The sequence below is a fragment of the Nerophis ophidion genome, linkage group LG19 (assembly GCF_033978795.1).
Source record: "Nerophis ophidion isolate RoL-2023_Sa linkage group LG19, RoL_Noph_v1.0, whole genome shotgun sequence".
Taxonomy (NCBI): domain Eukaryota; kingdom Metazoa; phylum Chordata; class Actinopteri; order Syngnathiformes; family Syngnathidae; genus Nerophis; species Nerophis ophidion.
In genome coordinates, this window is record NC_084629.1 from 10,523,875 (window position 1) to 10,551,394 (window position 27,520).

At 39.5% G+C, this 27,520-nt stretch overlaps 1 protein-coding gene across 2 annotated transcripts in view; it reads left to right on the forward strand.

The window, feature by feature from the left end:
- igsf3 (immunoglobulin superfamily, member 3) overlaps window positions 1-27,520 on the forward strand; it is a 370,516-nt gene that overhangs the window by 143,232 nt on the left and 199,764 nt on the right. The gene's annotated exons all lie outside the window — the stretch shown is intronic.

The window sequence follows — 27,520 nt, forward strand, 5'->3', positions numbered from 1 at the left end:
TAGCTAGCTAGCCATGTCTTAAAGCACCTCTTCCGGTGGGAGTTCCAGTGTTATAGCTTCACCTTTATCATTAGTTTTTAAGCCAAAATGCATCCGTTCTCCCTTTTCTGTCCACACACTGTGTCTGCTTGTAAGTACTCCGTGATTGTGCGCTGCCGAACATGCTGGTCTGCTCGTAAACCACGACGTGACGATGACGGAGCCCAGGGGTGTGGTGGACCGGTGATTTTCAGAGTCTGTATAGTACCGATTATGATTCATTAGTATCGCGATACTACATAGTACCGGTATATCGTAAAACCCTATTTAGAACTGCAAATGACGACAGTTTAGTTAGTAGTTGTTTTAACTTTTTTAATGATTAGAAAATTGATCCACCACTTATGTTTTTTTAAAGTACAGTACTGAATAGCGCTTTATAATGTGTTCAAAGTAGGGATGTCCGATACATGCTTTAAAATGTGATATCCGATATTATCGGTATCTGTTTCAAAATGATCGGTATCGGTTTTAAAAAGTAAAATTTCTGACTTTTTAAAACGCCTTTGTGTACAGAGACGTGTGGAGAAGTACAGAGCGCCAATAAACCCTAAAGGCACTGCCTTTGCGTGCCGGCCCAATCACATAATATCTACGGCTTTTCACACACACAAGTGAATGCAAGCATACTTGGTCAACAGCCATACAGGTCACACTGAGGGTGACCGTATACACAACTTTAACACTGTTACAAATATGCACCACACTGTGAACCCACACCAAACAAGAATGACAAACACATTTCGGGACAACATCCGCACCGTAACACAACATAAACACAACAGAACAAATACCCAGAACTCATTGCAGCACTAACTCTTCCGGGACGCTACAATATACACCCCCCGCTACCCCTTACCTGAACCTCCTCATGCTCTCTCAGGGAGAGCATGTCCCAAATTCCAAGCTGCTGTTTTGAGGCATGTTTAAAAAAATAACGCACTTTTGTGACTTCACTAAAAAATATGACGGTCCCACATTGGCATTTTTTTTCCATAACTTGAGTTGATTTATTTTGGAAAACCTTGTTACAGTGTTTAATGCATCCAGCGGGGTATCTCAACAAAATTAGGCATAATAATGTCTTCATTCCACGACTAAATACATGGGTTGATATCGGAATCGGTAATTAAGAGTTGGACAATATCGGATATTTGCAAAAAAGCCATTATCGGACATCTCTAGTTCAAAGTGTACACACTTTTACAAAATTCCGTGGCTGGAATCAATTTTTCCATGTTTAAAGTGTTTCTTCCGGAGAAATCTGGTTCGATATACAAACTTCTCCATTTACGAGACCTGTTCAAGAACCAATTATGTTTGTATATCAAAGTTTCACTATGGTAAATGGTAAATGGGTTATACTTTTTATAGCGCTTTTCTACCTTCAAGATACTCAACTATAATCCAAACATTTGCCTAATATTGCATAAGTATATTACAATGGTATTTAGTCATTGCCTCTGCCATTAACAAAGGTTATGCGATGGTGACAGTCTGACCCTGGAATGGATTAATCCTCTACGTTAATTCCTGTGGGAGCGACTGTTCCTTATTGAAGAAGGAAAGCCTGGAAACGCTTAAATGTTTTATCAACTAAAATATCAGCCACGTAGACTAATGAGCGCGTTTTGGCACAAGCAACGTTCGCAATAGGCGAGTACAGCAGATGTTCGGCCGCAGCTGAACTGGTTACCGTTTTCCGCGGCATGTTAAGTGTTGGTGCAACGCAAGCGGCCATTTGGCAAAGCCAGCAGGGCAATTAATGTTAATTATGCTGTGAAATGGATAGAAGTGCCGAGAGGACGAAAGGAGGAGAGGGGGGGGGGGGGGGGGGGGGGGCGCCACATCACTTAGCCAGGATTCCTGCGAGTCAAGCAGGCACTCCGGGTCAGACGCAACACAATTAGGAACAAATACACCAGCGCCTCGCCTACACCTGTCACTGTCGTCATTATTATCCATCATATCGTTAACGTCCCGCGCCTTCCAGAGTGCCGTCGAGTTGTTCAATTGGGGGATGAGGACGTTCAACGGGGAGAAGGCAGATAATTGGGGTTTAAGTGGAGGGGGACTTGCATGAAAACACTAGGAACAAGGGAAGTGTCAGTTTGCTGGGTGCATTCAAGACACGCTTCAACTACAAGAAGCATAAAGTGGTCTAAGAAGATTTTTTTTTTTCATCATTGTTCTCCTTGTAGCATCACGTATAGATCGTGTTCTCAGCTAAGGACATTCCTCCCGAGGCTGGGAAATCGAACTGGAAGATTGCAAGCCTCTAACACAATGTCTGACAAATGCTAAGTTCACAAACAATCCCCAAAAGGTTTTCTTTTTTGGGGCAGTCGGTCCTTAAAGAAAGCAGAGCAAGTCCGTCATACACAGGATTTTAAACTAGTATGTCCTTAGAGCAGAGCACTTCAGTCACATACAGGATCTCTGACCCATATTTTTGTCCTTTAAAAAAAGCAGAGCAAATCTTTTGTATTAAGAATCTTTCTAGCATTTCTGCAGAACAGTGTGTCCTTTAAAAAAAAAAAGCCTGTTTTGGACACATACAAGATTTTTGACTAGCATTTTTTGCAGAATGTCCTCTGTAAGAAGAGTACTGTGGTCACATGACTGTTTATGCAATACATGCAATTGGGGCTCTGCAATATATAAATATACTCAATATATTGCAGGTTATTCTCTGTGCGATATGACTCTATCGTGATATTCGAGTATACGTTCTCATGCAGTTGCTTTTAGCTGTGGGCATTACACTACAGGCATGTCTCTTTCTTGTGTCTCCTTTTCACAAAGAGATAGAACAAGCGCACCTTCTTACATACGTTAAATACGTATACGCCCTCGCGGAGCAGAGAGGTGGCGGCATGGGTAACGTTAGTTATGGTGCGATTGGTAATACGAGAGAAAGAGGGTGCGAATCTGGTAACGAATGAAGAAATAATTAATCCCCAAGAAAAACCGCAGGGGGTCCATCGTCAGGCGGTGGTTTGGCTTCAAGCGGGAAGATGTCGAACAGACAACCGTGATTTGTCAAGTGTGGGGGAAAAGCGTTCATACAAAAAAGTAGCATTACTGCTAACATGTAGCATCATTTGAAAAGTCACTTGCTAGAGAATGAAGAGTGCTTGAAACTCCACATGTCAACATCTCCGTTCGGTGCCACACCAGCAAAATGCCCAAGCAACCATTTCCACATCAACACCGTATGAAAAAAATAGTCAAAAACAGAAGGACATAATGTCCGCAGAAGACATGCACTATTTGATTTCCTATTATGCAGCTCTTTTTTATTTGACAGTTATTGAAATATTTTGTGTGACATCATGCACAAAAGTGCACTTTATTTGTTTTAAGCTATTGTAGTGGTGTTCTGTACAAAAAGTGCACTTTAATTTAGTGTTGTTTTGATACGTCATCCTAGTGACATCATGCACAAAAGTGCACTTTATTTGTTTTTAACTATTGTAGTGGCGTTCTGTACAAACAATACACTTTAATTTAGTGTTGTTTTGATATGTCATCTTAGTGACATCATGCACAAAAGTGCACTTTATTTGTTTTAAACTATTGTAGTGGCGTTCTGTACAAAATTTGCTCTTTAATTTAGTGTTGTTTTGATACGTCATTCTAGTGACATCATGCACAAAATTACAATCATAGCTTGTTTTATAATGTCTCTGACAATCTTGCACTTTCTGTTTTGGAAATGACATGAATGTTTTTGCCCCTGCTTAATAACTGTTTAATAAATACATTTTTGGTAAATTGACTTAGTTGTGATTTCCCTGTTTGCATGAAAGTTAAAAAGTAGCATATATTAATGCAGTATGAACAAGAATGTTTTAAGGTAGACTCATATAATCATCCTACTGCTGTGATTATATGCATCAAGTGTTCATTCAAGGCTAAGGCAAAATATCGAGAGATATATATATATATATATATATATATATATATCGTGTATCGTGACATGGCCTAAAATATCGAGATTGTTACGATCCGTTACCCGGATCTTTACATGTTGTTGTTTGTTTTTCCATCTGTGTTTTCATTCTCCGTTCTGACTCGTTTATTTCCTGTTTAGTCCATCACCATGGTTACCTATTAGTTTCAGCTGCTACTCCCGGTCCACGCACACCTGTTGTAAATATCACCTTCACTATATAAGCCTTCCTCTTTTCTTTGTTCACTCTCGGATCCTAATTTGCCCTCGTGCAACAGTGATGTCTTGTTTGTTCATGCTCTCTATTGCTAGCTCTCACGCTACGTTTATTTTATTCCTAGCTTTCACGCTAGCTGTTTTGTGTTCTCTTTTGTGCCTACGTGCCAGTTTTATTTTCCTAGTGGTTTATCCTAGCTTTCACGCTAGCGTCTTGAGTTTGCTTTTTTCCTTTGCTCCTATGTTTTTGTTCCTAGCCTTTTATTACTTTAATACATCCATTTATATCATACCTTGTTGTGTTCATCGCTTCGACGCATCCCTGGAAGAACCATCACAAGCCTCACAGAGATATTATAAAAAGGCCATATCGCCCAGCCCTATGTGCAATACATAGAGGAGATTTGACAATTATTTTAGCATTGGTTCCTTGAAAAACACGGATTTAGAAGATCTTTGACGAGCATATTTGCAGTAGTTCCTTAAAACAGCTGAGCTTTCTTGTCATGTAGAGAACATTTTTGCAGTAGTTCTGTGAAAACACCAGATCTTTCCTGTTATGTAAAGGATCCCTAAAAAAAACTGTGCTTTCTAGTCATGTAGAGGACCTTTGACTGGTATTTTTGAAGTAGTCTCTTAAAAACAGCAGAGCTTTCCTGTCCAGGCCTGTACGCTTAGCTTTTTCACATGTAGCACCGTTGCTACTAAATGAAAAAAATTAGAAGCACAGAAAATTAATTGTAGCACAGATAGCAATTTGAAATGTCTCAGATATCACAATGTCATTATTAACACTCAAGGTACACGTTGCATTCAAGACACGCTTCAACTACAAGAAGGTCTAAGAAGATTTTTTTCATCATTGTTCTCTTTGTAGCACCACTTATAGATAGTGTTCTCAGCTAAGGACATTCCTCCCGAGGCTGGGAAATCGAACTGAAAGATAGCAAGCCTCTAACACAATGTCTGACAAATGCTAAGTTCAGAAACAATCCCCAAGAGGTTTTCTTTTTGTTTTTTTTTGCTAGTCGGTCCTTAAAGAAAGCAGAGTAATTCCGTCATACACAGGATTTTGGACTAGCATTTTTGTAGTATGACCTGAGAGCAGAGCACTTCAGTCACATACAGCTGTGATCCTCAACCACCGGTCTGAGGACCGGCACCAGTCCGTGACGCATTTGCTACCGGGCCGCACAGAGACATTAAAGGGGAACATTATCACAATTTCAAAAGGGTTAAAAACAGTAAAAATCAGTTCTCAGTGGCTTGTTGTATTTTTTGAAGTTTTTTTCAAAATTTTACCGGTCCCGAAATATCCATAAATAAAGCTTTAAAATGCCTTATTTTCGCGATCTTCGAAACCACAATCCATTTTCCTGTGACGCCATCCAGTGCTGCCAATGTAAACAAACAATGGTGAATACCACAGCAAGACATTAGCTCGGATTCAAACTCGGATTTCAGCGGCTTAAGCGATTCAACAGATTACGCATGTATTGAAACAGATGGTTGGAGTATGAAAGTATTGAAGAAGAAACTGAAGCTATTGAGCGAATAGCTATTGACGCTATTCATAGCCATAGCATGGCCGAATAGCTGCGTTAGCATCGCCGGTAAAATATGCGGACCAAACGATCAGGACTTTAGCATTTTGTGATAATGGAGCAACTTAAATCCGTCGATTGGTAAGTGTTTATTTCGCGTTAAATGTGGGTGGAAGGAAACGTAATATAGTTGCAAATGCATCTGCAGGTTATCCATACATCTCTGTGCCATGTCTGCTTTAGCACCGCCGGTAAATAGCATGTTAGCATCAATTAGCTGGCAGTCACGCCGTGACCAATTATGTCTGATTAGCACATAAGTCAACATCAACAAAACTCACCTTTGTGAATTCGTTGACTTTATCGTTGCAAATGCATCTGCAGGTTATCCATACATCTCTGTGACATGTTTGCTTTAGCACCGCCGGTAAATAGCATGTTAACATCGATTAGCGTAGCATGTTATCATCAATTAGCATAGCATGTTAGCATCGATTAGCTGGCAGTCACGCCGCAACCAAATATGTCTGATTAGCACATAAGTCAACAACAAAACTCACCTTTGTGATTTCGTTGACTTTATCGTTGCAAATGCATCTGTGAAGACACTACAGCACATTCAGTGGGGGTCTGGCGGCAGACACTTTCGCATCTTCGGTGCAACTTGAATCCCTCCCTGTTAGTGTTGTTACACCCTCCGACAACACACCGACGAGGCATGATGTCTCCAAGGTTCCAAAAAATAGTCGAAAAAACGGAAAATAACAGAGCTGAGACCTGTGTGTGTAATGTGTAGAAAATGAAAATGGCGGCTGTATTACCTCGGTGACGTCACATTCTGACGTCATCGCCACCAGAGCAATAAACAGAAAGGCGTTTAATTCGCCAAAATTCACCCATTTAGAGTTCGGAAATCGGTTAAAAAAATACATGGTCTTTTTTCTGCACCATCAAGGTATATATTGACGCTTACATAGGTCTGGTGATAATGTTCCCCTTTAACAATTATTCTAGAACCAATCGCATTTTACTTAACTTTGGCCAGTCTCACCAGACACATCACACACCAATAAGCTTGTTGATAGATGTATTATAAAACTCCTAATAGGAAGTCACCATTTGCTATATTTGTTCCATCTTTGTTACATGGGACAATGCACGTTAATAAACATAAATAGAATGTAAAGGTGCCACATTGTGGCCAAAAGCTAGGTTCCATCTGCAGTCCGCGACAGGTTGATAACCTAAGATCAGGGCAGATCAGGAACTAAGTGACCATAAGAGTTCATGTGCATAAGGCAGATGGAGAAGTGCTAAATTGTTGCATATAATGATTGTGCTGAAGGAAAAAAAAATATCCATCTCCTTTGGCCTTGTAAGTTAAAGTGCTGGCATTATTGCACATTGTGCTATTACATAGGTCATTTGCAATAATGGATGTATTTATGTAGTGTTCAAGGAAGAAATGAAACTGCTACAGGAAAATACCAACAAAAGAGGAAAAGCCAGCAAAATAGGAGCGCAAGACAAGAACTAAATAAAACGCTACACAAAGGAAAACGGCAAAAAAGCTCCAAATAAGTCAGGGCGTGATGTAACAGGTGGTGACAGTACACCTACTTTGAGACAAGAGTTATAGTGATGCATGCTTGGTTATGGTTTAAATTCATAACCAACAATTGAGAGAACAACTTTTTATTGTCAATATCGGCTAATGAGTTTCATTTTTGGTAGCATTTTAGTAAGGGGAACATATTCTAAGTAATAAAGACTTAATTTAGAGTTATTTGGACACTAGGCGAACATATTTTAAGTAACACAGACTTAATTTAGAGTTGTTTGGACACTAGAGGAACACATTCTAAGTAACAAAGACTTAATTTAGAGTTATTTGGACACTAGAGGAACACATTCTAAGTAACAAAGACTTAATTTAGAGTTACTTGGTCACTAGGGGAACATATTCTAAGTAAGAAAGACTTAATTTAGAGTTATTTGGACACTAGGGGAACATATTCAAAGTAACAAAGACTTAATTTAGAGTTATTTGGTCACTAGGGGAACATATTCTAAGTAACACAGACTTAATTTAGAGTTATTTGGACACTAGGGGAACATATTCAAAGTAACACATACTTAATTTAGAGTTATTTGGACACTAGAGGAACATATTTTAAGTAACAGACTTAATTTAGAGTTATTTGGACACTAGGGAAACTTATTATTAGTAACAACAACTTCATTTAGAGTTATTTGGACACTAGGGGAACATATTCTTTGTAACAAAAACTTAATTTAGAGTTATTTGGACACTAGGGGAACACATTCTATGTAACAAAGACTTAATTTAGAGTTACTTGGTCACTAGGGTAACATATTCTAAGTAACAAATACTTAATTTAGAGTTATTTGGACACTAGAGGAACACATTCTAAGTAACAAAGACTCAATTTAGAGTTATTTGGCCACTAGGGGAACATATTCTATGTAACAACAACTTAATTTAGAGTTATTTGGACACTAGAGGAACACATTCTAAGTAACAAAGACTTAATTTAGAGTTACTTGGTCACTAGGGTAACATATTCTAAGTAACAGATACTTAATTTAGAGTTATTTGGACACTAGAGGAACACATTCCAAGTAACAAAGACTTAATTTAGAGTTATTTGGCCACTAGGGGAACATATTCTAAGTAACAAAAACTTAATTCAGAGTTATTTGGCCACTAAGGGAACATATTCTATGTAACAAAGACTTAATTTAGAGTTACTTGGTCACTAGGGGAACATATTCTAAGTAACAAAGACTTAATTTAGAGTTATTTGGTCACGAGGGGAACATATTCTAAGTAACACAGACTTAATTTAGAGTTATTTGGACACTAGGGGAACATATTCTTAGTAACAACAACTTAATTTAGAGTTATTTGGACACTAGGGGAACATATTCTTGGTAACAAAGACTTAATTTACAGTTATTTGGTTAGGGGTTAGAGGGTTTGGGTTAGGGTTAGAGGGTCTGGGTTGGGGTTGAGGTTAGCGTTGGGTGTAGGGTTTGCTGGTTGTATAATTGGGCAATGCAGAATGAGGCCAAGTACTTAATGACTGATTAAGAGCCAACATGTTCCCAGTCTGTGGAACGCTCTCCCTGACCACTTGAGGTTACCTCAGACTGTGGATGCTTTTAAAAAAGGCTTAAAAACCCATCTTTTTAAAAAAGCCTTTCTATAGACATGCATGCTGGTTGTAGCTATTGGGCTGTTTCTAGTTTTATATTTTATTTATTTTTATCATTACTATTTTTTTACACTGTGGCACTTTGAGGTTGTTTGCTCAACGTAAAGTTCTTTTTACAAATAAAATCTATTATTATTATTATTATCATGTTTCTAATTTGCATGTTAATAAGCAACTAGTTAGTGGTGAAAATGTTTCCTATACTAAAGTGTTACCTCGTTTTTTTAACGTTTTCTGCTGGTGGTGTGCCTCCATATTTTTTCAATGGGAAAAAAAATTGCCTTTGCTTAGAAAAGGTTGAAAAACACTGACGTAGAGAATCCTCGGCTACCATTTCTGAGACAGTACATTCTTAAACAGCCAAACTCCCCTGTCATGTAGGGGATCTTTGACTAGCTTTTTTTGCAGGACAACAGACGTTCCTCCGCAGGCTAGGGAAATCTAACAGCTCATTAAACAAAGACAGGGAGCGTGTAGCACAAAGTCTGACAAAAGTGAAGTCCATGAACTACCCTCCGAGAATTGGAAGTTTAATAAAGAGTGAACATGGTCGGCGATGGAAAAAAAAAAAAAAAAAAAAAAAAAAAAGAGAGTAAAGATCATACCGCACGAGACATGAGGGCTTCTGTAGCAGGATAAAGGGGGGTGAGGCTTGGGTTGAAGGCTGCAGTGTGCGATCTGGGTCCCCAGCAGGGGTTACATCCATAATACAACACACAGACCTGATCAGAGGAGCCCAGGCAACTTAGTGGCACCGAGATGAAGCGCTGTGGGTTCCAGCCTTTCCCTCCTGTTAACGGTTCTTCTCAAGTGTTATGTCACACCGTTATCATACATGAAAATAATTTAACATAATGGTGCGCCTGTGCTCATGAGCATGCATGCCAAAACGCTGCGTATGATATTCCCTTGTGAATTGATGATGCTTTCTTTTTCAGTGTCCCCGGCGAAATGCCAGCATCCATCACAAACACTAGTCCAGAAAGGGAGACCGTTGTACTGTAAATCATAGCGGGGCCCTTTTTAGGAACTGTTTGTATTTTTATGCTGTACTTTGAGTTTTAATGGCATACTTAGGCAGTATGCTCAGCTGTTGTAAATCTATGTTGGCTGTTCTTCAGGGAAGTGTTTCATAGTTTTTTAAACAAACAAGTTAATTGTGTGAATGCTCCAAAGCAGTTTTCTACACCATCTATTTCTTCTTCTTCTTTTTCTTCTTCAGATTTAGCGCCCCCTAGGAAGAGACAAAAAACAGACTGCTTGTAACTTCCGTTAGGAATATCGTAGACATGAAACAAAAACCTCTATGTAGGTCTGACTTAGACCTACATTTCCAATTGAACCTTCTATAGCAAAAATCAACAGGAAGTTGGTAAAAACCCCTTCAAAACAAAATTTTCGCCAAAAATTCTATTTTTGCCTCTTTGAACTGAAATTTGACCCCCTTAGAAGGCTTCAAAACTCACCAAACTTGGCACACACATCAGGACTGGCAAAAATTGTGATCTAGTGAAAAAACCAAACCTTAAAGCTGAAAATTGCGCTCTATTGCAATTTTTGAATAAAACACAGAAAAAACTGCTCCTAGGAAGAGGAAACAGATACAACTGCTTGTAACTTCTGGTAGGAATGTCGGACAGACGTGAAACAAAAACCTCAATGTAGGTCCCACTTAGACCTACATTTTGATAATTGGCATCTTTCAGTTAAAATCAACAGGAAGTTGGCAATTACCCCTTCACAATAAAAGTTTTGTAAAAAGCCGCCACCCTTTTCCAGACAAAACTGCTTGTAACTTCCGTTAGGAATGTCGTAGAGACATGAAACATAGACCTCTATGTTGGTCTGACTAAGACCAGGGCTTCAGTCGCGGGGGCAGCAGCCAAAGCAGAGCAGCCAAAGGCGGACCCGACCAACGCTGCTTTAAACCGTTCCAACTTCAAACTGTTCAGCCTATACGGGGATTTGCAGGCTTTCCCTTGACAAATTGCAACAATTCCCAGATTTCCCGGTTTTTTGGGACATTTTTCCCATTCGAAACGAATTGGCCATTTTTCAAACTTCCACCATTTTCACATTTTTCAACCGATTCAAACCATTCCACCTTCAACATATTCCACTCATCCTGAAAAATCAAAGTTATTATTTTTCCAAGTTCCAAAATAATTACAGGAATTCCCAGAATTCACCTTTTTTCAACCCCTTTTTTTCCCCTTTTCTGGCTTTGATTGATTGATTGATTGATTGATTGATTGAAACTTTTACTAGTAGATTGCACAGTACAGTATACATTCCGTACAATTGACCACTAAATGGTGACACCCGATAAGTTTTCCAACTAGTTTAAGTCGGGGTCCACGTTAATCAATTCCTGGTAAAATGGCCACGACTCCATCCATCCATCCATTTCATCCAATTTAAACCGTTCCAACTTCAAACCATTCAGCCTATACGGGGATTTGCAGGCTTTCCCTTGAACAATTTCAAAAATTCCCAGATTTCCCTGTTTTCTGGGACATTTTTCCCATTCGAAACTAATTGGCCATTTTTCAAACTTCCACCATTTTCACATTTTTCAACCGATTCAAACCATTCCATCTTCAACATATTCCACTCATCCTGAAAAATCAAAGTTATTATTTTTTCAAGTTCCCAAAAAATTACAGGAATTCACAGAATTGCCCTTTTTTTCAACCCCCCCCTTTTTGTTTCCCCTTTTCTGGCTTTGATTGATTGATTGATTGATTGATTGATTAATTGATTGATTTAAACTTTTATTAGTAGATTGCACAGTTCAGTACATATTCCGTACAATTGACCACTAAATGGTAACACCCGAATAAGTTTTCCAACTTGTTTAAGTCGTGGTCCACGTTAATCAATTCCTGGTAAAATGGCGACGACTCCATCCATCCATCCATTTCCTACCGCTTATCCCCTTTGGGGTTGCGGGGGGCGCTGGTGCCTATATCCTTCCACATTTTTCAACCCACTTCAACCGTTCCACCGTCAAAACATTCCTCTTAATCAGGACAAAAAACTAAGTTGTTTATCGAACTGGAAAAATTCCCGGTTCCCAAAGTATGTTTAATTACTTTAATACAGCATGTCCCTTAAACGTTAAAACACAACCTAGTGAGTAGAGTGTCTGCTCTGAGATCGATAAGTCGGGCGTTCAAACACCGGCCGAGTCATACCAAACACTTCCCTGCTTGGCACTCACCATCAAAGGTTGAAATTGGGGGTTAAATCACCAAATATGATTCCCGGGCGTGGCACTGTTGCTGCCCACTGCTCCCCTCATCTCTCAGGGGGTGAACAAGGGGATGGGTCAAATGCAGAGGACACATTTCACCACACCTAGTGTGTGTGTGACAATCATTGATACTATAACTTTAACATAAATGAGCTCAACAACGAACAGTGGAAACGTGTGTTTGTTTACCGTATTTTTCGGATTATAAGTCGCATTTTTTTGTGTCAAATTATTAAAGGCCTACTGAAACCCACTACTACTGACCACGCAGTCTGATAGTTTATATATCAATGATGAAATATTAACATTGCAACACATACCAATACGGCTGGTTTAGTTTACTAAATTGCAATTTTGAATTTCGCGCGAAAGTATCATGCTAAAACGTTGCGGTATGATGACGCGTGCGCGTGACGTCACGCATTGCAGAGAACATTTTGTTCCAGCACGGTTCTCAGCTATAAGTCGTCTCTTTTCATTGCATAATTCCACAGTATTATGGACATCTTTGTTGCTGAATCTTTTGTTCAATAAATAATGGAGACGTCAAAGAAGAAAGCTGTAGGTGGGAAGCGATGTATTGCGGCCGCCTTTTGCAACAGAAACACAGCCGGTGTTTCATTGTTTACATTCCCGAAAGATGATGGTGAAGCTTTTCTATGGAACAGAGCGGTCAAGCGAACGCGGTTGGATTGGACCACACACACAAAGTACAGTGTATTATGCAGCGATCATTTCGAAAGATCGTGTTTCAAAGAGGGTCCCTTGCGAAGGGCAGAGATGGGCATCGCCACCACCTGTCGACTGGTGCTGAAGAAAGATGGGGGGCCGACCATATAATCTCACTAAAACCCTAGTAACACAATATGCAGATAAGGGATTTTCCAGAATGATCCTAGTAAATTTGTCTAATAACATCTTAATTGCTCCCACTGTATAGTCAATTTTTTTTTCTCTAGTCCTTCACTCTCACTTTCCTCATCCACAAATCTTTTATCCTCGCTCAAATTAATGGGGAAATCGTCGCTTTCTCGGTCCGAATCGCTCTCGCTGCTGGTGGCCATGACTGTAAACAATGTACAGATGTGAGGAGCTCCACAACCCGTGACGTCACACACACATCGTCTGCTACTTCCGGTACAGGCAAGGCTTTTTTATGAGCGACCAAAAGTTGCGAACTTTATCGTCGATGTTCTCTACTAAATCCTTTCAGCAAAAATATGGCAATATCTCAAAATGATCAAGTATAGAATGGACCTGCTACCCCCGTTTGAATAAGAAAATCTAATTTCCGTAGGCATTTAACACATTACTGTAAAATATCAAATATTATTTAGAAGCGACACCGAGGAAGATGATTTCATGGGATTTATCGATTAGGAGTGACAGATTGTTTGGTAAACGTATAGCATGTTCTATATGTTATAGTTATTTGAATGACTCTTACTATATTATGTTACGTCAACATACCAGGCACCTTCTCAGTTGGTTATTTATGCGTCATATAACGTACACTTATTCAGCCTGTTGTTCACTATTCTTTATTTATTTTAAATTGCCTTTCAAATGTCTATTCTTGGTGTTGGGTTTTATCAAATACATTTCCCCCAAAAATTTGACTTTTACTCTAGTGCGACCTATATGTTTTTTTTCCTTCTTTATTATGCATTTTCTGCCAGTGCGGTTTATACTCCGGAGCGATTTATAATCCAAAAAATACGGTACTATCAAGTTTACGTCTTTAATTGTTGCAGTGAAATCCGCGTTGACTGGCTCGTTGTTCTGTGCTTGCATGTCGCGAAAGCATTAATGCTGTGTGCAGGTAACCACCTCTGCGCGAAGCAGATGTGCAAAGGGTGGACAAACCGTACCATGGTTTGTTGACAAAGATGTTTCATTTCCACAAATCTTAGTCTGAGATCCACATTTCATGGATTTATTTTCATGGGAATGATTGGGTTTGAACGAGTCGCACAATGTATTTTTCATCGCAAATGCGAGTACATTGGTTAAACTTTACACGCAGGGGCGGTATAGCTCAGTTGGTAGAGTGGCCGTGCCAGCAACTTGAGGGTTGCAGGTTCGATCCCCGCTTCCGCCATCCTAGTCACTGCCGTTTTGTCCTTGGGCAAGACACTTTACCCACCTGCTCCCAGTGCCACCCACACTGGTTTAAATGTAACTTAGATATTGGGTTTCACTATGTAAAGCGCTTTGAGTCACTAGAGAAAAAGCGCTATATAAATATCATTCACTTCACTTCATGTGATGCCAGCTCCACCATAATTGACACAATTTTTGTGCCGCTCATTTGTTTTGTAAATCACATTCCCCCTCAATGAACCACTGCTCCCCTGGTCCCGGCAGCACTCGTGCTGACTGACACAATAATCTTGCTACTCACTTGCATTGCCAGCTACAGTATAAAGACAATGTTAGTAATATTAATTAGAAGAATAATTAGCCTTATTGTCTCAGTGGAGAAATGTGTCTTGGACATCAAGACACAGCGTTTTACATACATACATACACTATATAGCTAAAAGTATTTGGCCATCCATCTAAATGATGAGAATCAGGTGTCCTAATCACTTGGCCCAATGTATAAAATCAAGCAGTTAGGCTGGAGACTGTTTCTACAAAAATGTGTGAAAGAATGGGACGAGTGATTTCCGGCGTGGAACTGCCATAGGATGCCACCCGTGCAACTAATCCAGTCGTGGAATTTTCTTGCTCCTAAACATACCAAAGTCAACCTTAATAGAAGAAAATGGAAGAGTTTGGGAACAACATCAAGTCAGCCACCAAGTGGTAGGCCATGTAAACTGACAGAGAGGGGTCAGCGGATGCTGAAGCGCATAGTGCAAAGACTTCCTGCACAGTCAGTTGCTCTACAGCTCCAAACTTCCAATTAGCCCAGATACAGTACGCAGAGAGCTTAATAGAATGAGTTTCCATGGCCGAGCAGCTGCATCTAAGCCATACATCCCCAAATCCAATGCAAAGCGTGGAATGCAGTGGTATAAGCATGTCGCTACTGGACTCTAGAGAAGTGGAGACATCTTCTCTGGAGTGATGAATCATACTTTTCCATCTGGCAATCTGATGGACGAGTCTAGGTTTGGAAGTTGCCAGGAGAACGCTACATTTCGGACTGCATTGTGCCGAGTGTGAAATTTAGGGGAGAAGGAATTATGGTGGGGGTTTGGTTTTGCTGAAGTTAGGCTATATATGGGTATAGCTCGGTTGGTAGAGCAGCCGTGCCAGCAACTTTAGGGTTGCAGGTTCAATCCCAGTTTACGCCTTTCCTTGGGCAAGACACTTTACCCACCTGCTCCCAGTGCCACCCACAATGGTTTAAAACATTTTTTAACTTAGATATTGGGTTTCACTCTGTGTGTATACGGTTTGAGTCACTAAGCGCTATATAAATATAATTCACTTCATTTCACTTCCAGTGAAATTAGCACACCACCCGTATTGCCCTACCCCATGGGTGTCAAACTCTGGCCCGCGGGCCAAATTTGGCCCACCGTGTAATTTAATTTGGCCCTTGAGGCAATATAAAATTAACATTACAGCTGGCCGGCTGTTATTACACAGCAGAGGTACCGCTGTAACACCGCAATTTCTCACACTTGCCAATCCTCCCGAAGTTCAGTGCCCATCCCGAAAATCTCCCGGGGCAAGCAATCTGCCGATTTCCACCCGGACAACAATATTGAGGGCGTGCCGTAAAAGCACTGCCTTTAGCATTCTGTATAACCTGTCGTCACGTCCACATTTCCTCCATACAAACAGCGTGCCGGCCCACTCGCATAATATATGCGGCTATTACACACACATAAGTGAATGCATTACATACATGGTCAACAGCCATACAGGTCACACTGAGGGTGGCCGTATAAACAACTTTAACACTGTTACAAATATGCGCCACACTCCGAACTCACACCAAACAAGAATGACAAACACATTTCGGGAGAACACCTGCACTGTAACATACCATAAACATGACAGAACAAATACCCAGAACCCCTTGCAAGACTAACTTTTTCGGGACGCTACAATATATTTTGATATTTACTTCAGAAAGCTGCAAATAGAAAAGAGGCATTAAATTTGTATTTGAATTTTATTTGTTATCCCATTGATTGTTTTTTAATTATTATTATTATTATTTGAAACTCAATTTTGCATGTCACTATAAAGTTACTGTATATAAGCCTTGCTTGTTCAATGTTCAATGCAAAACTTGTTTGGGTCCCTATTAAAAGGTTAATTTATTCAACCGTGCCCCGCGGCTTTGTGCAGTTTTAAATTTTGTCCCACTCTGTTTTTGAGTTTGACACCCCTGCCCTACCCCAATATTGCACTCCTTGTTAAAATGTTGAAAGGTGACAGGTGTACTCGCTCTTTGGAAAAACTGCATATAAGTTAGCCTGGGCTTCACGGTGGCAGAAGGGTTAGTGCGTCTGCCTCACAATACGAAGGTCCTGCAGTCCTGGGTTCAAATCCAGGCTGAGGATCTTTCTGTGTGGAGTTTGCATGTTCTCCCCGTGAATGCGTGGGTTCCCTCCGGGTACTCCGGCTTCCTCCCACTTCCAAAGACATGCACCTGGGGATAGGTTGATTGGCAACACTAAATGGTCCCTAGTGTGTGAATGTGAGTGTGAATGTTGTCTGTCTATCTGTGTTGGCCCTGCGATGAGGTGGCGACTTGTTCAGGGTGTACCCTGCCTTCCGCCCGATTGTAGCTGAGATAGGCGCCAGCGCCCCCCGCGACCCCGAAAGGGAATAAGCGGTAGCAAATGGATGGGATGGGATGGAAGTTAGCCTGTCTTTTAGTGGCAATTGAAGTCAAAAATTAAATCGCAACGAGCACACTGAGTAATACATCAAATACAGAGTGAAGCCCTTAACTGCACCCTTACCAGCTCAGTGACCTTGTTGTTAGAGCGAGACTGGAAGGTCGTGAGTTCAAACCCCGGCCGAGTCATACCAAAGACTATAAAAATGGGACCCATTGCCTCCTTTCTCGGCACTCAGCAACAAGGGTTGGAATTGGGGGTTAAATCACCAAATGATCCCCGAGCACTGCTCCCATCACCTCCCAGGGGGTGAACATGGGGATGGGTCAAATGCAGAGGACACATTTCATCACACTCAGTGTGTGTGTGTGTGTGTGTGTGTGTGTGTGTGTGTGTGTGAGAGGCAATCGTTGGAACTTTAACTTGGATCTGTAATTATACTGACACTACATTCTATTATGAGGAGAAGACCTATTAACCTGAAAACATAAAATTCCCCAATCTTCAATGTGAACGAAATAGCCCAGCCTTGTGGGACCTTGCGAGTTGTTATCGCTGGCAAAATAGTGTGGTATCAAATTTAGAGCACAATCAAAGGATCACGTCTCTTTCCTTCCTGGTCTTTGTAATGCATATAATTAACCTATTATGTTGTTTTGTTGTTGCAATGAATAGCTTAGTCCTTTAACCCCTTGTGGTTTAATGGTACACACTTCTGCCTTGCATGGCAGAGGGCATGGGTTCGATTTCTGGACAGTTTTGCATTGATTTTCTGTGGCAACCCCTGTCATTAATCAGGGGAAATACCTATAGAAAGGCTTCCGTCTGTTTTACCATACTTACAAGTTGGCCTTTAATAAATGATGTGAATAGATGAGGTGCAAATATATAGTATACGTTCTCCTGATTTCTCAGCTCACTATATAGACATTGAAGAGTTCTTTTTACGGTACTGCTAAGTGAATACATTTGCTTTTCAGGATCACGGATTTAAATAGAAATATATATTCTTTTGTACAAACTTGCCTGAATTAGAAGTTGAAGAATGCAAACGAACCAAATGAAAACAAATGGATTGGCGACTATGCTTAACAAATGAGGTGCTTTGAGCTAGACGCTTCGTATGTATGATCCTAAATCTGATGAATGAGGTTTCACAACACGGCCAATATTTTAAGCACCGGAGAGTAAAATAAAAGAAAGGAGGATCATAGCGGCCTTATAGATGCTGCTATGGGATTTTCAGTTCAAGTGTGAGGTAACTTTGGTTCGGGTTTATTTTGAAAATCAAATGTTAACATTTAGGGCTGGGCGATATGGACGAAAAAGTATATATCAATACAGTTTACTTAAACTCGATATTCGATATATATTTTCCGGTGAAAGTATACATGTAAAGATATTCATTTTTGAGCGATGTTCAGTGAAATTGAAGTGAATGACAACTGTTCTGTAAACAGTCAGTTGCACTTTTATTAACCCTGTAGATTCCTAAAGTAGCCTTAAGCTTGACGCTCCTCGACTATCACATTCACTCCGCTTGCTGCGGCAACAACAAAACAAAACTCTAGACGTTCTTCTTCGTTTGTATGGTTTACTTGTGATCTTAATAATTCAAAACATAAAACAGTCACCATGTGGGAACAAATGAATGACAAAATAAAGAGAGTTTGTTGCAGTACGAGTTAGAAAAAGTATGAATGAGAATAAGTATGAGTGAGATCAAAAAACTGTGTGGCTCGATTCCACCGCACCTGACAGCAATTACCCATAACACCTTGCATCCAAAAACCCCCCTTACCACACAGATCCTTCCGCCATATATGCACTTAAAACAGTTACGTCATCAAATCATTTTGACAAATGTAATAATTACAATTAAAGTGAGCTTTATATAATTACTCTAAGCATTCAATATATCAATTTTCTTATCGTGCAAATAAAGTAAATAGTCCCCTTTTGGCTGAATAAACATAAAGCACCTTCCATAAAATGTAAATGAACTTAAACAGTATTTAGGCTCCTACAAACCCAGTTAGTCAAGATGGGTATTAACAGCACATAAAATAAACTGTTTAAGTAGCACATAATTACATAACATAAATAAAATAGAAAACTATTCTTTATACGTAAAATAAATAACATAGCTGTGCAAATAATACAAAATGTATCAAACAAATCATTTGCAGGCACGGACTTTGTGATTTCCCTTCCTGGTTCGATGAAACACCCAATCTTGGCTCTGATTGGCCTGTCCCTAACCAATCGTGACTCATCATAGTAAACAACCAACCAATCATGGATGTTCTTATACGTGCAAGATCGTCATGGAAGAAGGAATGGTATGGGTTTAGTAGCCCATGAAGGGGTAGTGGGGAAAAACAAGGAACACAACAAATAAGCTGTGTTTCGTAATTTTAACGTGAAATAAATTATATCCATATAACGATATTTTCTTAATTCTTATCTTGTTTAAAAATATTTTGATATATCTTTCAAACTTGGTATGTCGCCCAGCCCTATTTTTCATTTCAACTTGTCAGAAAAGGAGTAGGAAGAAGCATAGCTTATTCATCCCTACACCTTCTCAATGTCTCAGCAATGACTTAGCGCTCACTTCCTGTGTTTAACATGTGGCCAGTTACCTTTTTCTAATGGGGAGATATGAAATATGAGTCATGCTCTTATGAGAGTTCCAGTATTAAGAGGTGTGAGGTCTTCTCCTAATGGAACATTGCTCTCAGACAAAGAGGGGTGGAGGGTTCTAGAAAACGGCTCAACAGGTTGATGACAAAAAGGTAGATGGCTTTCTATTTAATAAAAAGGGACTTGGAGAGCTTTCTTACCGGTGTCATTACTGGAGGTGGGAATCTTTGGGCAGCTCACAATGCAGGGGCTAGGATTCAATTATAAATCTATTATTTATTCATCTTTAATTATTTTGATATTTTGTATTTAGTATATTGTTAAAATATTTGATTATATTATATATTCTAAATGTATTACATTTAATTATTAATATTGTCTACGAGACTCCTCCTTTGGATACTGACATATGCAAAATTGTGTCACTTCTGGATTTTGGATGATACGATACAAAACTATACAGTGAGTTGAAATCGATTTTCACTTTTTAGCTGTGGGACTGTGAAATACATACTGGCTACTGGACATTGTTTCTTATACTCCTGTTATTTCTTGTATGAGTTGATTAACGTGGACCCCAACTTAAACAAGTTGAAAAACTTATTCGGGTGTTACCATTTAGTGGTCAATTGTACGGAATATGTACTGAGCTGTGCAATCTACTAATAAAAGTTTCAATCAATCAATCACTCAATCAATGGGAATTATGTATAAATGTGTTGGCCCTGCGATGTGGTGGCGACTTGTCCAGGTTGTCCTTCAGCCTGAATGCAGCTGAGGTTATGTCTACACTAAGCCAGATAACCCCTTAAACAAAAAATTATTTAGCCTAAGTGTGACAATCTGTCACTTAATTTCTGATAGTTTTTCGTGTTTTGTACTTTATTTCCTGTTCAGTGCTCTTATTTTGTTATACTTCCTGTTTATTCCGCTGAGCACTGTTTTTGTCACACTCGCCGTTGATTGGCAGCGGTCCTCAGCTGCTGTCAATCAACATAGGTCTATTTATGATTGAGTGCTCGAAGTTAAAACCATGTTGGGAACATCTCCATGCAAGACTGCTTTCTGTCTATATCTTTTACTTTGATGAAATTAAAATCATCTTACCTGCTTTCTGCTCTCCTGGATTCTTGCATACTTGAGGTCACACAACTGCAGCCATGCGAAGTCCTAACACTAAGCCCTGTTTCAGCTACACTAAACCATCGTTTAAGGTCTTCCTTCCCGGACAATTAATTATACGGGTAAGTGCGCTGTGTATTTTTTGAATCTCCGGCTCTTAGCTTTGTATGGACTCATTGATCGTTTACAAACACAGTTCGGAGAGGAAGTGACGCCAAAAAGACCACGCAACACACAGGAAGTGACGTCAGAAAGAACGTGCCACAGCTAAATTTAAAATAAAGCGGTTTTGTAACTCAGAACTAACCACTGGAAATATGGAGGCGAGTCATCCAGACATGCCCGTGTTTCTCCTTCCATCCGTACAGACACTTGTGGAAATCACACATGAATACCTTAAGAGAAAGCCATTGCAGCTATTTGGGATACAACACTTCTCAGACGGCAAGAGAACTTTCGAATGTCCAGGTCAGCTGTGATTCTACTTCCACTTGTCGAAGGAGAGACAACGAGAATGCGGGCTCTTGTGGATGTGATAAAAAAGGTAGCATGGGATTTGTATTACCTGGCCGTCGAGGGAAGACTGCGGAAAATTGCAAATGCTTTTGGACTGGCAAAGCAGTCCGTATCAGTTATTGTCCGCCATGTATGTCGCGGACTCAACATCTAGGTCCAGAGTATATAAAGCAGGGGTACCCACGCGGACCAGATGAGTAGCCCGCTAGCCTGTTCTAAAAATAGCTTAAATAGCAGCATTTACCAGTGAGCTGACTCTATTTTTTAAATTGTATTTATTTACTAGCAAGCTGGTCTCGCTTCTCTCGACATTTTCAATTCTAAGAGAAACAAAACTCAAATAGAATTGGAAAATCCAAGAAAATATCTTAAAGACTTGGTCTTCACTTGTTTAAATAAATGCATTTATTTTTTTACTTTGCTTCTTATAACTTTCAGAAAGACAATTTTAGAGAAAAAAATACAACCTTAAAAATGATTTTAGGATTTTTAAACACATATACCTTTTTACCTTTTAAATTCCTTCCCCTTCTTTCCTGTCGATTTAAATCAATGTTCAAGAATTTTTTCATTTTTTCTTGTAAAGAATAATAAATACATTTTAATTTAATTCTTCATTTTAGCTTCTGTTTTTTCGACAAAGAATATTTGTGAAATATTTCTTCAAACTTATTATGATTAAAATTCAAAAAAAATATTCTGGCAAATCTAGAAAATCTGTAGAATAAAATTTTAATCTTATTTCAAAGTCTTTTGAACTTCTCTTAAAATGTTTGTTCTGGAAAATCTTGAAGAAATAATGATTTGTCTTTGTTAAAACTATAGCTTAGTCCAGCTTGTTATATTCTAACAAAGTGCAGATTGGATTTTAACCTATTTAAAACATGTCATCAAAATTCAAAAATGTATCTTAATCAGGAAAAATTACTAATGATGTTCCAAAAATTATTTCTTTAATTAAAAAAAAAAAAAGATTCGAATTAGCTACTTTTTCTCTTCTTTTTTTCGGTTCAATTTTGAATTTTAATGATTAGAAATTGAAGATAAACTATGTTTCAAAATTTAATGTTAATTTTTTTTCCCGTTTTCTCCTCTTCTAAACCGTTCAAATAAGTGTTTTTTTTTCATCATTTATTCCCTACAAAAAACTTTCCGTAAAAGGAAAAAAAAATGTACGACGGAATGACGGACAGAAATACCCATTTTTTAATATATATGTATAGATTTATTTATTAAAGGTAAATTGAGCAAATTGGCTATATCTGGCAATTTATTTAAGTGTGTATCAAACTGGTAGGCCTTCGCATTAATCAGTACCCAAGAAGTAGCTCTGGGTTCCAAAAAGGTTGGTGACCCCTGATATAAAGTCACCAAAAACAGATGGACAATGAAGGCAAAAGAGTGAGGTGTGTCCTGACCAGATATCTAGATCCCTAGAATAATTGATCTAAAATGTTATTTATCACATTGTTTACTTTCACATGTTTTATTTATTTTTTTATTTATTTATTTTTTTTATTCCTTTCATGAAAATGCATATTTACAAGCCACGTACAATTGACACTGTCATTGTTTTTTTTTTGTTTTTCTTTCTTATACATTTTCATGATCAGAAAGGAGCAGATGGAAGAATTATATTCTTATATTTATCTGCCCCTTTTTTTTAACACAAATTACAGTATTTTAGATGAATTTGATTAATTTATGATGTCTCCGGTGTGATTCACTACAATAGGCCCCCACAGCACACTGGATTCCAGTTAATTGAAATACCACAACACTGGATACTGTTCAGATGAGTTAAATGTGCACACAAAGCCACACTGGAGGTGACTATGACGTTTGCATTTTCTGCACAGGCGTACCAGGGGGTGAGGGGGTCTTAATTGTGTGTGTTTGGACAAGGATAAGGTTAGTTGTGATTTACTCTGGATAACCGGGTCGAAGGGGCCTGAGATAGGTTGCAGCAACCCCCCTCGATCCCAAGAGGTAGAAGCGGTAGAACATGGATGGATGTTTAATGGATACAAACAAGCACGTAAACAACAATCAATGGCCAAAGCATTCACATCATAGTTGACTAAAGTGCAACCAACCATTTGAAGCTGGGATATTACCAAAACGATAAATTTGTCTCTCCTGATTTATTAATCTACTTTCTAATTTCCTCTACTCAGCTGGTTACTCTCTTTTGTAACACGCCAACATTCGGTGTTACAGCAGCTTGTCCTTTCCTCCTCTGACCTGTTGGTGTGTTCGCCCTAACCCAGCTAACACATAAGTCATGTTAGCATTGATGCCACTTTTTAGAACCGTCTGTGTTACTTTACGGCAGGGGTGTCAAACTCAAATACAGAGTGGGCCAAAATTTAAAACCCAACAAAGCAGCGGGCCGAGGTTGAACAAATTAACCTTTTAATAGGGACCCAAACAAGTTTTGCATTGAATCTTGAACAAGCAAGGCTTACAGTATATAAATTTATAGTGACATGCAAAATCGAGTTTCAAATAATAATAATAATTAAAAAATATCAATGGCATATCAAATAAAATTTTAATAAAAATGGAATGCTTCTTTTCGGCGGCGGGGTTTGGTGATAGCGGGGGGTGTATATTGTAGTTAGTGCTGCAAGGGGTTGTGGGTATTTGTTCTTTTGTGTTACAGTGCGGGTGTTCTCCCAAAATGTGTCATTCTTGTTTGGTGTGGGTTCACAGTGTGGCGCATATTTGTACCAGTGTTAAATTTGTTTATACGGCCACCCTCAGTGTGACCTGTATGGCTGTTGACCAAATATGCTTGCATTCACTTGTGTGTGTGTATAAGCCGCATATATTATGTGACTGAGCCGGCACGCTGTTTGTATGGAAGAAAAGTGGACATGGCGACAGGTTGTAGAGAACGCCAAAGGCAGTGCCTATAAGGCCCACCCCCAATATTGTTGCCCGGGATGGAATTCGGGAGGGACACTGAACTTCGGGAGTCTCCTGGGAAAATCGGGAGGGTTGGCAAGTAAGAGTATTAGCGGTGAATGCGGTGTTACAGCAGCGGGCCAGCTCTAATGTTAATTTGATATTGCCTCAAGGGCCAAGTGAAATTTGGCCCGCGGGCCAGAGTTCGACACCCATGCTTTACGGGATATACGTCAATAATTCAAAACAAGTTGGACATTTGTCAGAATCGTTCATGTTCTAATAGTGATGCATCAGAGGGTCGTTCATTTTTCCACACAGTCATCCTTCTTTAAGCCCTGTCCTATATTCTCCTCACCGACTCCTTCCACTTCCTCTGTGCTTCCCTTCCCTTTTTTTTTTTTTTCTTACCATCTCGTTCGTCTGCAGCCAATTATCACACGTCTTTGCCTCCTTCCTCCAACAAGACTTTCCTACAACACAGCTTGCCTGTTTTTTTTTTTTTTTCAAAATTGGATGTAGAGTTTACGGCTCACCGTAATTTAAGGCTCTTCTTGAGTCTGCCTTATATGGATGAGTCATAAAGCATCTGCGGCATGCGGCGAGGAGACCCCCGTGGTTGTTGCAGCTCATTATATACCTAGCCAGAGAACTGTGTCACTACTGGTCAGCGTGTCCCTTCTAAGCAGGGGACACTCCACACAAGTCCAAGAAAATGCAGCAGCACCCCACTGAAGGTTAAACCAATAACGCAGACTTAAGTAGCATGCAGTGAACTAGAAAATGCAATATTTTTAAAGTACCAGTATAATGGAAAAACAAGTTGCCTCTATATTGAAGTTGTTATCTGATAAATCTATCACCAAAAGACTTAACAAAGTTCGCAAGTAAATAGATATGATCAATATGGTATCGATCTCGGGCTTCACGGTGGCAGTTCCTGCAGTCCTGGGTTCAAATCCAGGCTCAGGATCTTTCTGTGTGGAGTTTGCATGTTCTCCCCGTGAATGCGTGGGTTCCCTCCGGGTACTCCGGCTTCCTCCCACTTCCAAAGACATGCACCTGGGGATAGGTTGATTGGCAACACTAAATTGGCCCCAGTGTGTGAATGTGAGTGTGAATGTTGTCTGTCTATCTGTGTTGGCCCTGTGATGAGGTGGCGACTTGTCCAGGGTGTACCCTGCCTTCCGCCCGATTGTAGCTGAGATAGGCGCCAGCGCCCCCCGCAACCCCGAAAGGGAATAAGCGGTAGGAAATGGATGGATGGATGGTATCAATCTCAGGTCCCTTCTATGGTTATCCAAGGTAAATTCCACCTAATCTTATTCTGGTCCACAAACCCACTATGGTCGTTTAAAACCCCGCCCCCCTCCGCCCGCCGTCACAACGTGACCTAGTCCGCAAGCGCTGAAAATGCGCACGTCATAGTCACCTCCAGTGTTGATTTGTGTGCAAGTTCTTAAATTTAACTTATCTGAACAATATCCAGTGTTGCGATATTTTAATTAACTGGAATACAGTGTGCTGTGGGATCCTATTGTAGTTCTATATTGGTTTCATCTGACCACTTGATATTCTCACAATCCTCTGCTGTATCATCCATGTATCCATTTTGGTATAAACTCAACTCGTTGTGTTTGGAGGATGAAGGATACTGAGTTGCATCCCAAGAACACCATACCTACTTTGAAGCATGGGTGTGGAAACATCATGCTTTGGGGCTGTTTTTCGGCTAAGGGGACAGGACGATTGATCCGTGTTAAGGAAAGAATGAATGAGGCCATGTATCGTGAGATTTTGAGCCAAAACCTCCTTCCATCAGTGAGAGCTTTGAATGGTTGACCAAATACTTATTTTCCACCATAATTTACGAATAAATTCTTTAAAATTCCTACAATGTTAATTCCTGGATTGTCTTTTCACATTCTGTCTCTCACAGTTGAAGTGTACCTATGATGAAAATTACAGACCTCAGTCATCATTTTAAGTGGGAGAACTTGCACAATCGGTGGCTGACTAAATGCTTTTTTGCCCCACTGTATGTATATATACATATATATATATATATATATATATATATATATATATATATATATATATATATATATATGTATATATGTATATATGTATATATGTATATATATATGTATATATGTATATATATATATATATATATATATGTATATGTGTTTCCCCCAGAAAATTTGTTAGTTAAGGATATATCTGTGTTTCCCCCAGAAAATGTGTTAGTTAAGGTGGTTACTCTCCAGGGGGAGGGGACCAGGAAACGGAGTGGGTGGGTGTAAGGATCGGTTTATCTCGGCCTGTTCCCATCACGTCTCCACCTCGTCACTGCCACCACAACCTGGGGGGCAATAGACTACATACTGTGGTGAAGTAGGCCGACTTCATCGCGTGAAGAAGCCTACAACTTTTGTTTGTGTTTTCTGCTCCATTTGCTGAATGGCGATATATGATATATATCTCGATATTTTTTCCGTAAAGTAAAAAACAAAACAGTCCTAGTTACCTGAGATACTAAAATAATGACTTACAAAGTGAAAATAATTACATATTGTAAGTAAGCGTTTGCAATAAAAAAAGAGTTAAAAGTGGGGCCACATGCTGACAAATGCTCAACTCCATCCATCCATCCATCCATTTCCTACCGCTCGTCCCTTTTGGGGTTTATGTTAAATTTTATTACAGCCTTGGGGAAGCCTGTAGTTGATTTTTATTATGTAAGTGTTATATTTATATCAACATGTGATAGCAGGGACGCTGCCATTCAAAACTAGGCTGCTACATTACTAATGATTCATGTAACTATAGCTGAAAGAAATAGTACAATAGCAATAAGAGAGACTATTCATCCCTGAACAGCATTAAGTTCATGCAGGCTTTATGATGCAGTTACATTAATAAATCAACTATCAGAGACAGATATTCTTCATTTCACATAATGTTATTTTGCTACTTTAACACAGCTCAATCAACACAGAAGAAAGTCAAGTGAAATAACTTTGTTTTTAACTAAGTCAATATTGCTTGTCTTTTTCTCAGGCAGACAGGGCTCTGCTGTTCGTAACACACGCACACGCGCACACACACCGCACAGTGAGCTAACGTTACGGTCATAGCTAATTAGCCTTCACCTCAAGGACTGCGAGCGAGCTGAGCTGCCGCTTGTTTCTAGAACGTGCTTATAGTGATGTTACTAGTAGTTGACTGGGAGGTGTGTATTATCATTTGGGGAGCGACCGCTG